Here is a 14,526-nt window from a genome sequence, read left to right on the forward strand (position 1 = left end):
CAAGGATAAAATATTAGAATACTGTGAGGGTATCACTGTTTCTCAGACATGCATAGGTATTGATAGTGTTGTGGCTAAAAAACAATGCCACTTGTTTTTATTTATATTTTTCTATTTAGTACGGTAGATATAAGAACATATACCTTTCCTCTCTGGTACTCAGTGAAGCTATTTTACATTTTAAATGGTGGGAAAATTGCCTTTTTTTGCAATCGCTCCTGCATTGGACATTATAAAAGGCAGGCGGATCAGGACCCCTCTGGCCAATGTCACCAGAATGGGTTCTGCCTCTAAATTTCCCTCGTGTCATTTCAATCCTGGAAATTATTGTCCTTTTCCTTTCATTTAATTTGACTCTGCCCTACCCTCACCAACTCAGGCATCCTCTAGTAAACCTTCTCAGACAATTCCAAAACCACACTGGTTTTTCACTTCTACCATCTGCTTTAATACATTAAAGTGATCACAACTTGGCTTTGTTAAACTGAAATACCTTGGCTGTGTGAAAAAAAAATAATAACTTGATGAGAGAGGCTACAGGGCAGAGGCATTTTCAGAAATTGTGCTTAAAAATACTTCAGAAAATATTTTTCAAGCCCTTTAGCAAGAATTTGCTAACAAATGACCCTTAGCCATTTATTAAAGTAAATTTAGCAGGAATCCTACTGGGGAACATTTTTATGGTCTTGAGTGAGTTTCTGGGTATGGTAAACCAAAGAAACTGCATTTCTTTGGGAACAGTAGCATGCCGTGTATTGGCAGGTACTCAGATATCCACCAATTAGTCCTATTTGCTGTGGGACTCTACATGTTTACGCATGATGAATGTCTTTGAGGCAGATAAAGAAGACAGTGATGAAGCTTTGTAAGAGGACAACTGGGGAGAAATCAAATCTAGACTAGGACCCAGGACCTTTGGTCTAAAAGAAAAACAAGTTTCATGATTCTCTTGGGGGCCATCTGTCCAAAGCCAGCCTGACTTTTTCCCTATTAAACCATAGCCCTTGAAGAGCACGGACCCTATCTAATAAGTGTTTAAGAAACTTATTGAATGGGCCTATGGATGGATGGATAAAAGGAGCCAGCAGGCCACAAGACGGTTTGCACTGCTGTATCTATTTGTACTGCTGTATCTAAGGGATCTCTATCCCCTAGGACTGTCTGCCAACAAAACCATGGTAGTCAGTTCAACATAGTTGTCTTTCAGTGCTGCCTTTCCCGTCTTTCTGCCCCTAGGACACAGACCTGTCTGCCTGAAACTGTTCTATAGAGAGAACAGCCCAGAAGGAGTGTAGTGGGCTGGCCCTGCTTATCTCCTCTGTCCCCACTCTGCCAATGAGATACCATATGCTAATCAGCTAATGTCACTTGTCAGTCACCCAATTTATATTTATGCAGCGACTTCCAGATCAAAAGGCCCCGTGGAATCATTTGGCTCTCTCAAGGTCACAGGAGCAGTTAATACTGGGTAGGTGAAAGCCATGTTTTCTGACACCTGGTTTGTTGCACTTTCTGTTAGAGGAGGCTATTTAATATATGCTATGTTTTGAGTTACTTGGCCCTGTCTTTTCACTTAGAAGATATACATTTTCTATAAGTTATATCTGTCCTTCAATCTTCTACAGTTCCATTGTTATTTTATTTGCAGGACCTGATGAACTCAGTAAAACCACAGTAGGACAGAGCTCTCTTTCCTTGAGGAAAATGTATCCCTCCTTCCTCTTTAGTTAGAGTGTAGCTGGCATCACAGTTAGATGTAGGTGCTTCTGCCCCTGAAGCTCCAGGAGCTTTGGATCTTGAGACAAAGTGCATGGAGCTTAAAGTGGTTTGAGCTGAGATGCATAGTTCAAGGTGTCATTCCATCTAGGAATAGCCGAGTATTCCAGGAGCATTTGGGTTTGGTGGCAAAGGAATCCAGGAGTGAATTTTCAGGCAATGCATCATAATTCGTGATTAAGGTTATCAGTAATATCTAACCTTTAGTAAATGCCAGCTGCATAATGATGGCTAGCACACTTTCTACACATACTGCAGTGAGTTCAGCCAGGCCATAAGAATCTGTTTAATGGAATGCTAATGGGAAATGACCAGGATCTGACTACAGAAGATTAAAAGTGACAATGCTAATTGACTGCGGAGGTATCTACATGAAGAAGGGCCAGAAAAATCATTTAAGTCTAAATGAAATTGGACTGATTTGATACTTGCAAAAAGTATCACCTTCTTGCTGTGTTTGGCACGGTGAATTAACTGCTTCATGTTTCTTAGAGAAGAGTCTTTGTGGAACAATGCGCTACAGTTGTCGGGAAAAGAACTTTTTTCCTCAGCTGGATTAGAAAAAAAGAATTGCAGCTAAAGGTTTCTCTGCTACCGCAATCACAGTGCTTAAACATCAGTGTACAACACTGGTATCTAAGTTTGAAAGGGTCTCAGAATTGTGAAGCGTGGCCCATTCTTTACCCCCACTGAGGTCAGAACAAGAGAGAGATTCAGCTGATGTTGGGAATATAGTTTAATTCTTAATTTTGACTTTTTTAATTTAGGAAGGGTAGGTATAATGACTAATGAAGCTTCAAAGTCAACATTCTCTCTCTTTTCTGACTTGTTCAGTCATTCTTAGAAGCTTCTCTAATTTTTGTAGAACAAATAGATATGCACGGATTTCCCTGGTGACGCAGTGGTTAAGAATCCGCCTGCCACTGCAGGGGACGTGGGTTCGAGCCCTGGTCTGGGAAGATCCCGCATACCGCGGAGCAACTAAGCCCGTGCACCACAGCTACTGAGCCTGCGCTCCAGAGCCCACGAGCCACAACTACTGAGACCACGCCTAGAGCCCATGCTCCGCAACAAGAGAAGCCACCACAATGAGAAGCCCGTGCACGGCATCGAAGAGTAGCCCCCACTCACCTCAACCAGAGAAAGCCCGCGTGCAGCAATGAAGACCCAACACAGCCAAAAGTAAATAAATAAATTAAAAAAAAAAAAAGATATGCACAACTTTCTCATCCATCAACTATGCTGTGTTCCCAACCATATCAGGGGATTTGCTCACACTGTGCTCTCCCTGCTCACAGGTACGTAATACCTACCCAACTCTCAGACCTCAGCTTAAATGTTTTTTAATCTTTTTTTTTTCAGGGACATTTTCCTGAACACCCAGACCAGGTGGATATACACTATATCACTGTAGCTAAGAACACAGACTCTAGAGACAGGACACAGAATCTAGATGAAAACTGACTTGGCCAGTGGCCAGCTCTGTGACCTTCCGCAAGTTAGTAATCCTTCCATTGCCTCAAGTTCTTCAGCTATCCAATGGAAATTATAACTATTGCAATTATACTTTGTAGGGTTGTAGGAAGTAAATATAAGGAGTTTCTATTATTGTTATAAAGCTCTCATAGCCCTGTGTACTTCACTGATCTTTTCGTATTAGTACTTTTAGTACTAATTAGTTTATATGTTGCTATGACTATTTGATAGATATCGTTCTCTCCCACTACAATATAAGTCCCATGATGTTAGGGAGTTTACCACTGGATCTCCAGGACCTAGGACAGTACTAATTCATACTAGACACTAATTAAGTATTTGATTGAATAAATGAATGAATGAATAGTGGCTTCTGTAGGTGGCAGCTTACAACTTCTTATACTGTGGGCAATGACAGCCATTTCTACCCTAACTTTTCACAATTGTTCACTCAGTGCTTCTCATTACCTACACGTCTTAGATATTAGGGTCTCCAAATTACTTCTGAATGACTCTGGGCATGGCTTTCTGGTATACACCTGAGAACAGCAATTCTCAACTCTGGTATGTAGTGCGCTGAAAAGTTTTCTAAGTAATTTGTTACTGATAATGGTAGAAAGACCAAAGTTTGCAAAAGACATGCTATTTTTACTTATTAAGGTAAAGTTTATAAACAGTGAAATGCACACTTCTTGAGATCTCACAAACGCGTACCCGCTTGACTACCACGCGAATAAACAGTATATTTCCATCACCCCAGAAAACTGCCTCTTACCTATATTTGGTCAACCCACAACTCCCACAGACAATCTCTGTTCTGATTTTCTCCCCACCATCACTGAGATATAATTTACATATAACATTAAGTGTGAAGTGTACAACGTGTTGATTTGATACACTTGTATATTGCAAAATGATTATCACCACGGTGTTAGCTAATGCCATCATATCATATAATTACCATTTCTTTTTGTGATACAAATGTTTAAGATCTACTCTCTTAGCAACTTTCAAGTATATAATACAGTATTATTAACTATAATCCCCATATACTTTACATTAGATTCCCCAAACTTATTCAACTTGTAACTGGAAGTTTGCACTCTTTGAACAGCATCTCCCCATTTCCCCCATCCCCCAACCCCTGGTAACCACCATTCTACTTTCTCTTTCTATTATTTGGTTTTTTAAGATTCTACATATAAGTGATATCATCCATCATTTGTCTTTCTCTGCCTGACTTATTTCACTAAGCCTAACGCCACCAAGGTCCATCCATGTTGCCAAAAATGGAAGGATTTCCTTCTTTCTCATGGCTTAATAATATTACAGTGTGTGTGTGTTTATGTGTGTATGCCGCATCTTCTTTATCCATTCATCTACTGATGGACGCTTAGGTTGTTTCCATACCTTGGCTATTCTGAATAATGCTGCAATGAACGTGAGGCTGCAGCTATATTTTTAAGAGCCTATTTTCATTTCCTTTGTGTATCTACTGTAGGTTTTTGCTTTGTAGTTACCAGGCTGTTTACATAAAACATCTCCAGATAAAATACTCTATTTTACACTTGTAACAACTTAACTCTCATCACATACAATAACTCTGTCCTTTGACTCCACCCCCCCATGTGTTTGATTTCACCATTTACCTCTTTTAATATGGTGTATTCATCAATAAATTATTGTAGCCATAGTGATTTTTAATACACTTGTTTTTTTAGCTTTTATACTAGAGTTAAGTGGTCAACACTTCACCATATTACAGTATCAGGGTATTCTGAATTTGACTATATACTTACATTACCAGTGTGCTGTATATTTTCATGATTTCCTGTTGCGAATTAGCATCCTTTCATTTCAGCTGGAAGAACTTCCAGTGTTTCTTGCAAGGCATGTCTAGCACTGATGAATTCCCTCAGCTTTTACTTCCCTCAGCTTTTATTTGTCTGTTTCTTGTGAGGCACGTCTAGCACTGATGAATTCCCTCAGCTTCTATTTGTCTGGGAAAGTCTTTATCTCTCCATTTCTGAAGGACAGTTTTGTCAGATTGAGTGTTCTTGGTTGACAATTTTTTTCTTTCAACGCTGTGAATATATCATCCCTTTCTTTCCTGACCTGCAAAGCTTTGGCTAAGAAATCTGTTGAGAGCCTTATGGGGGGAGGGGGTTCCTTTGTAAGTTACAAGCTTTTTTTTCTCTTACAGATTTTAAGATTCTCTCTTTGTCTTTGATTTTTGACAGTTATATATAACATATAACATATATCATATAACATATCTATGATAATGTATCTTGGAGAGGATCTCTTGAAGCTGATTTTGTTTGGTGACCTATGAGCTTCATAAATTTGGATATCCAAATCTCTCCCCAGATTTGCCATTATTTCTATCATTATTTCTTTAAGTTATATTTCTGTTCCCTCTCCCAACCTTCTCCTTTTGGAACTCTAATTATTCACGCATTGGTTCTTGGGATAGTATCCCATATGTTGCATTGGTTTTCTTCACTCTTTTTTCATTTTAAAAAACGTGTTCTCCTCTGAATGGAAAATTTCAAAGTTCCTGTCTTCTAATGCACAGATTCTGTCTTCTGCTTGATCCATTCTACTCGTGATGCTCTCTATTATATTTTCCATTGTATTCATAGTATTTTTTAGTTCCAGAATTTCTGTTTGGTTCTCTTTTTTAAAATTCTGTCTCTTTGTTAAATTCATTTGGTTTGTGTATTGTTTTCCTGATTTCTTGAATTCTTGTTTTCTGGTAGCTCACTGAGTTTCATTGAAACACCTTTTTAAAATTCTTTATCGGGGAAAGGGCAGATCTGCCTGTCTTTGGGTTTGGTTACTGGGAGATTATTGTGATCCTTTGATGGTATCATGTTATCTTGATTTTTTTCATGTTCCTTGAAGTTTTGTGTTGCTCTCTTCATTTTTAAAGTAGCATTCACCTCCTCTAGGCTTCATAACTGCCTTCCACTCCAACATGTCCAAATTTGTAATTTTTTGAAGAGTGTTGCAAATTCTCCTCTGAAAACCTGGACTTCCACAAAGCCTCTTTCATCTCTGGCGATTACCTAAGACAATGTTTTCCAGGGGATCCTGGCCCATCGCCATGAGGGGCTGGAACTAGTTCATGGGCTATGGCAGTGTCCATTGCTGGGAGGTCTGTCTGCCTATCACACATGTGAGACTCCTCCTGGGTCCCTTGGCGTTTGGGGCTGGATTCCACAGCTGCCTCAATAGCACTTTTGTCTGAGGATGGATGCTGAATTCTTCTTGGCGGTAGGGATAAAATTAGGGCCATTTTATGCTTCCATGATGCTAACATGACTTCAGTTCTCATTTCTAACACCACAGATCGATTTGCCTGTTTTTGAACTGTACAGGAAGTCCCCTACATAGGAACCTTCAAGTTGTGAAATTTCAAAGATGCGAATGTGGAGCTTACAAATGAAGACCTGATGGAACTGGAGGCCCAGAGAAAGGACAAAGAGAGACAAGAGGAAGAAGAAGTAACTGAAGAACCAAAGAGATTCACGACGCAGGAAATGGCAAGGGGATTTTCTTTACTTGAGGAAGCACTGTTAGTTTCTGAGGCACAGGACTCGAACGTAGAATGGTACAGGAAGGTTGCAGCAGCCATTCAGAATGCAATCCAGTGCTACCGTGTCATCTATGATGGGGGAAAAAAAAAACTACCCAGACATCACTGGATCGTTTTTTCAAGAGGGTAGATAGAATTGAATCCAGCAAGGAACCAGAACCCGTGCCATCAGCGTCAGGCGTGAGTGAAATTGCGGCTTGCCCTCCGTCTCCTATCGCTGACGATCCTTCAGCTCTACCATCTCCCACTCCTCTCCCTCCTCCAGTCAGTAACTCTTCTCGCCTGTTTCCTCGATGCCAGCCCCTGTATGCCAGTTGTTGTACTGTACTACTGCACTTTTCAAGGTTCTGTACTGTAAGGTTAAAAATGTTTTATTTTTTTGTGTTTATTTTTTATGTATTATTTGCGTGAAAAGTATTATAAACCTATTACAGTACTATATAGCCGACTGTGTTAGTTGGGTACCTAGGCTAACTTTGTTGGACTTAGGAACAAATCGGAGTTACAAACATGCTTTCGGGATGGAACCCGAACTGTATAAAAGCACAGTGATCTTTGATATATAACTTTAACTCTTCAATGTAAAAATTTTGAGGTTTATCCACATTGAGTGTTTCAGTAGTTTATTCGTTTTTATTGCTGAATAGTATTCCACTATATGAATATAATTCATTTTGTTTACTAATTCTCTTGTAGAGGAACATTGATTGGGTTGTTTTCAATTTGGGGCAACTATGAATTAAGCTTCAATGAACATTATTTATCGAGTATTTTTGTGGACATATGTTTTCATTTCTCTCATATAAATACCTAGGAGTGGGATTTCTGAGTAATAGGGTAAGTACGTGTTTAATATCATTAACAAAGCTGCCAGATATCTGTCCATAGTAATCGTTTTTACGCTCTCATCAACACAGGTGAAAATCTTAGTTGCTCTACAGCCTTGCCAATAATTGGTATTGTCAGTTAGTAGTAGTAGCCATTCTATTGAGTGTGATATGGTATCTCATGTTCTGTTGCTTTAATTTGTGTTTTCCAGATGACTAATAATGTGAGGAATCATTTAATGCCTTTATTGGCTATGGCTACATCTTCTCTTGTGAGGTGTCTCTCTAAGTGTTTTGCCCACGTTTTATCGGGTGTTTGACTTTTAATTGTTGATTTGCATGTTGATGGGAAAATTAATAAAGTAGTCTCGCTCAGGCTTCAGAGGCAGAAGAAGCAGGCCTCTGACCGACGTGTGACTTTGCCTGGACTGCACACCTGCTTACACACCTAACAATTGCTGCTAGCAAGTCAAACGGCGCTTACGAGAAGAAAGGGAGTGGGTCTTGGAATTTCTTGAGCCCTGGGGACCTAGCCGGCTCCCCGGGGTCTGGAAAATCTTGTGACTCACATGATGAAATCAACACCATTGTTGTAATTGAACCAGAGCTGCATTTTTTGGCGCAAACTGATAATATCAGTTTGTGGCCTGGAATTATAAACAGAAGCCCCCAGAACTCCAATCAGAAGTCTCACCTGTGGGTTGGACGCACTGCCCGGGACCCTTCCCAATTTTGATTCCAGATTGCTGTTACTCGGGACTTCACAGCTGCTGTTTGCATCTGGAAGTAGGTGTCGGCCCAATTCGGTGATGTACATACCCTGTTACGTTTTTCTAATATTTGGATTCTTTTCCTTCTAATGATTCTATATTAAAATTAAGTTAAATCACCTTTCATTAAAGAATGATTAAAGCTGTTTATTTGTGTGAGACGAGTGGTTAGTTCACCAGCAAATCCAACAAACCTTAGAACAGAAAGCAGGTTTTCACCAAAACATCTGTGGATACAGAACCTTTGTCAGATATATGTAAAATAATTTTTTTTTCAGTTTATGTCTTGCGCTTATATTTTCCTAATGGGTTTTTTGGCAACAGAAGTTTTTAATTTTGATAAAGTCCAATTAATTATCTTTGTTGTTGGTACTGATTTATGATTAGTGCTTTCTGGGTCAAAAGTAATCTTTTCCTCCCCTAATATGCTTTAATATATGCTCCCATATTTTCTGCTAAATTCTTAAAAGTCTCATGTTTTAATCCTCCAAATTTATATTTTTTAAAGATTCACTATTGTAGAGTTCTGTTTTCCTACAAATTTTAAAATCATGTGGTCAATTTATACAAAATATTTGATGAGCTTTTAATTGGGACTGCATTAAGTCTACAGATTGACTTGAGGAAAATAAGGTATTTTAATACTGTTGAATTTTCATAATGTATAAAAACAGCGTTTCTCTCCATTTCATGAATTTTTCATTACTGATTATTAATTTTTCATTTTCATTAATTTCTCTCAGTAATAATTTGCAGTTTTTAGTTAAGAAGTCTTACACATCTTTCATTAAATTGATTTTAAGCATTTTTTGTTTCTTGATGTTACTAAAATGGAATATTTTTTATAGTTTTTCAATTGCTTGGTAACATTAGAAATACAAAGATTTTATATACTAATACACAAAACATACAAAAATACAACTTTTGTATATTAACCCTTTATACTGTTACAATGCTAAATTGTAACTTATTATTTGTAGTAATTTTTTTGTAGTTTCCCAATCTACGTACAAAATCTTGTTGTCCACAAATAAAGACAGTTCACCTCCTATCTTCCATTTAATTATTATGCCATTTTTTTCCTTACTTTATTGCATTGGCTAGAACGTTCAGTAAAATGTTGAATAGAAGTGGAGAGAGTGTACGTACTTGCTTGTTCACAGTCTTAAGAGAGAAGTATAAAAATTTCACAAATAAGTATTATGCTAGTTATAGAATTTTTTAAATTGTTATTAATAAGATTGAAAAAAATAAATTCTATTTCTACTCTGCCAAGAGCTTTAAAATGATTGAATATTGGATTTTGCCAAATGCTTTTTATTGTTGACACAATCCTCTTCCTTTATAATTTTGTCAATGTTGTGGATCTCACTGATTCAATTTTGAAAAACAACAAAAGTAGCATTCCTGAGATAAACCTTCTTAATAATGTATTGCTATATTTAATTTATTAACTAACTTATTTTGCTAAGTTTTGGTTCTACATTCATCAGAGTCATTGGTGTCTTCCTTTCTTTCAATATTGATGTCAGATTTTGGCATCAGGGTTAGGCTGGCTTCACAAAATGTATTGGGAAGTCTTCCCCTCTCCTCTTATTTTCTGATATATTGTACATGAGATTGGTTTATATGTTCCTTAAATATATGATAAAATTAATCAATGAAACTCTCCGGGATGGATTTTCTTTCTAGAAGATTTTGATTTTAAAATTTAATTATTTCAACAAATATCGGACAATTTAGATTTTATATTTCATCACATTTAAGTATTAGTAAGTTGTGTTTTTAAAGATATTCGAGTAGGTCATTTAAGTTTGTTGAATTTATTTGGATAAATTTGTGTATAATATTCCTTGCAATATCTATAGACTCTCTAGTGATATCCTATCTTTCATTCCTAATTCTGATAATTTTGGTAATTGGTAAGATTTTTTTAATGTTTTTATTTTTGATTATTCTTGCTAGAGTTTACATTTTTTTAAATGCAACTTTTTACTTTGTTATTTATTTTTTTGTTTTTAATTTCATTATTTTCTGCCTTTATCTTTGCTTTTTTCTTCTCATTTACTTACTTTGGTTTTAATTTACTCTTCTCTCACAAGCTTATTAAGTTGGGAGATTAAACCATTCATTTTAAGCCATTTTTTCCTTTTTAATGTATAGCATAGCATGTAAAGCTATACATCTTCTTTTAAGTATTGCTTTAACAGCACTCAACCGATATTGACATATTTTATTTTCCCTAACACCTTAACATTCAGTTTGAAATTCTTTATTTCCTTATGATTCTTCTTTGAGCCATGGTTTATGTAGAAGAATGCTGTTCAATTTCCAAATATTTGAGGATTTTTCATATATATTTTTGTTTTACTTCTAAGAATTCAGTTGTGTTCAGAGAATATATGCTCTATAATTTCCATTTTTTAGAAGGCATTGAGACTTCCGTTTATGGCCCAGCATATTATCCCTCTTAAAGATTCTTCCACATGTACTTGAAAATAAGGTCTTTTCTGCAGTTGTTGGATCTATTGTTTATAAATTTCAATTAGGTCATGTTAGTTATATATTGTTCAAATCTTCTATATTTTTATTTCTTAACTACTGAGAGAAGGGTATTGTTATCTCCAGTTACAATTATGGATCTATGTATTTTTCCCATTAGTTCTGCCAGTTTTTGTATTTTGTAGATACGTAGTAAATGTAGATATACATTTACAACTATTATGTGTTCTTGATTAATTAGCTGTTTTATCATTATGAATTAGTCTTCCCCATTTCTGCTGATACTCCTAGTCTTGAAGATTACTTTGTCTGATAGTAACACACTCCCCGTTGCTTTTATATGTACTATTTGCATGGTAAATCTTTTTTCCATTCTCTTACTTTCTTCTTCTCTGTGTCTTTATCATTAAAACGAATCTTTTGTAGCCAGCAAAGAGTTGGGTTTTCTTTTCCATCCAATCTTATAATCGGAGTGTTCACTCCATATACATGTATCATAATTTTTGACCTAGCTGTGTTTATGTCTACTATTTTGATATTTATGTTCTCATAGTCCCATCTGGCTTTTGTTCCTCTCTTTCTCTTTTTCTGATTTATTTTATGTTAAGTGAATATTCTAACCTTCCACATCAATTCATTTATTAACTTTTTATGCATCCTAATTTATTATAGTCTTCTTATAGTTAATATTTTACATAAAATTAATAGAAGGAATAAAAAGGTAGTCTTTTATTTATCTACATTTTCACCTTTTCCTATGCTTTTCTGTAGAACTGAGTTTCCTTCTGTTGCGAGACGGAGGCTGTTTGTTTTGCTCCTAGTCCCAGGGTGTATCCCTCACTTTAGAATGTGTTCTTTAGTCTAAAGGGCAGTTCTTATTTTAGTGTATGGTCTTTACTCTTAAGGCTCTGCCTGGGACAGAACTCTAGTATCTTACAGTCCTCTGAAACCTTCGGTACTTCTGTTTAGCTCTTTGACCCAAAGCAATGATTCTTGGCTTAGCCTTACAGATCTTGCTTTGTGAATGCACATCTCAGCCCCTGATGAACTACACTGAAGGCTCACACAGACTTTTGTCCTCCTCCCTTACCTCCACACCTGGCTTCCTGTTCTCTGGTAACATCCTTCACAAATTCCAGATGTTTCAGCAACCCCTATCTCCCATGTCTGCACTCTCAGTTCAGTTTCTTCACTACTCTTCTTGGCTTCTACCTCCTTAATGTGGTAGAAAGTGTGAGACAATGTGGGACAAGCCTCACGTGTTTGTTTTTTCTCAAGGATCACGGTCTCCCTCTCCTGTTGTTCAGTTCTAGACATAGTTGTCTTACATATTTTGTTCAATCTTACAGTAATTTACTGTAAGAAGGTGAGTCTAGTAACAGATACTCCACTATAGCTGGAAACACAATTCCCAGTGATTTACTTTTTTAAATTCAAAATTATCCACATAATAAGGTCACTTTTTAAAATGTGAACATGAATTTTCAGTGCATCAGATTCAGTTATAAATGGTATAATACTATGAATAACCATGGACATACCTTCGAGAGTGTGTCCTGCCGATGAGTGTCATCTGTTACATGGGTTATGAAGAGAAGGTTGAGAGCTGTTCCTCCAGAGGGAGCCAGAGTGTTCCCCTTCCCCAGAACACATCCTAAGTTACCTGTAGGAACGTTAGAGATACGCTATTTAATAATAATGTTATTATCCCCCTATTGCAGTTCCAGTGTTTCTTCTGCAATTGCTTATTTTGAGTTCTGTGTAACTTTTCAGGGATTAAGTGCTACCACAATACATGCAACTCGGGAGACAAATTTACATCTTTCCTATTTCATTTACTGCATATCAGAGAAGCTGACTCCTAGGAGACCAATAAACTAAGAACCTGCAAACTCCAGGTCTGCAGACTGGTTTTGTGTGTAGTTGGTTCTTACAGCTCTCATCATGCTTCAGCATGATCATCCTCTGCTCCTGGCTTTCTTCTTTGTTTCTGCTCCACAGAATACCATTTCTGTTTATTCCTGGGTCCACTACCCAATAGTTGATTTCACTGTCATTTTCTTATTTCATGGAGAATGATACTAAATAATTTGTTCATTCAACTAATCATATCATAAGATGGGTATCTTCCAGCCACTCACCTAAATGTTGGAGACTGAGCAGTGAACGCAAAGTCAGATTCCCTTCTGTTCTGGAATTCACAATCTACTGGAATCACCCTAACTCAGAAACCACACCGCTGTGAATTGTATCAAGTGGGAAGACTAATGATGAGTGCTAGAGAGGAATTTCTTCACTGGGGAACCTGCAGCAGAATTATTATTTACTTTCTTGCCTCCTTGAGGTGTAGGCTTCATCAGAAAACCAATGTCGGTGGTAAGTACCTTCCACTCTATGAGTCCTCTTTATGTGTTTTTATTCTAATTAACCACCTTGATAAACACATTCAGCAGCGCTCCTGGCCTGACAGAAACCTCGGTTGTTCTGTGGTCACACAGTACATGTTTTGAAATGTGCGGAGGTGTGTTACATGTCCAGCAGAGTGGACACTTGTATCTACTATTGGTAACACTCCGAGGGGATACTGTGCTCCCTCACACTCTGCTTGAATTTAAAAGTTTGGATGTTACCCAAACTGAAAACTTTCTTAAGACATGTTACGTCTTCACCCTGCTGATCAGAAATACACCTAAAATATTCTAGTGATTTGTGGCATATGTGCACATTAACACCAAAGCAATCTTGTGCTACTTCAAGACAGACAGATAAGTGTTTCATTTTTCTACTATTTTCAGAAATGAAATACTTCTCCATTAGTGTAATTTCCAAATAACTGCTATTTATCAAAATACGGATTGAAAATAATTAACTACTGTTGAAGGATATCTATCAAAATTATATTTGAATAAACAGTGCCATGAATACATCATACTTTACTGACTCATTGATTGTTTCACTGTTTTATATTAAAGATTACAACAAGACCAGCGGTTCATCAGGTATGCTTAGTTGTTGATACTTCTGCTGCCTTCTAACACCTCCTTTTTTCTACCTATAGATATATTAGTTTATAGAAGTTCCTCCCTTGGGAATTCTCTGGTGGTCCAGGGGTTGGGACTCCACTGCAGGGGACACAGGTTCAATCCCTGGTCAGGGAACTAAGATCCTGCAAGCCACGCAGTGCAGCCCAAGAAAAGAATTTCCTTCCCATACCCAACTTGTGAATAATCTCTCGGAGTTTGCTTGGCAACAATATTAGTTTGCTAAGAAAAAAAATGAATAAATACTTTGATTTTATAATCGTACAAAGATAACAGAATAGTGAAGGTACATGAGCTTTGTGACTTTTTTGTTCACTGTACAGTATAACATTTAAAACAATTATTTCTTTTTTTATTGAGGCAACATTGGTTTATAACATTATACGAGTTTCAAGTGTAAACATTATATTTTGACTTTTGTACACACCTCAGTGGGCTCACCACCAAATATTTAGTTTCCATTTGTCACCATACGGTTTATCCCTTTATCCATTTTGCCGTCACTCCTACTCCTTCGCCCCGGTAACCACTAC

General features: G+C 37.1%; 1 protein-coding gene across 1 annotated transcript in view; it reads right to left on the minus strand.

The window, feature by feature from the left end:
• Window positions 1–14,526, minus strand: part of LOC307188400 (uncharacterized protein) — a gene marked incomplete at its 5' end in the record, with an annotated part of 192,067 nt that overhangs the window by 72,508 nt on the left and 105,033 nt on the right. Inside the window, one exon of the mRNA XM_079925459.1 lies at window positions 12,494–12,615. The remainder of the gene's footprint in view (window positions 1–12,493; window positions 12,616–14,526) is intronic.

This window comes from Stenella coeruleoalba (assembly GCF_951394435.1).
Source record: "Stenella coeruleoalba genome assembly, chromosome: 6".
NCBI classification, from domain to species: Eukaryota; Metazoa; Chordata; class Mammalia; order Artiodactyla; family Delphinidae; genus Stenella; species Stenella coeruleoalba.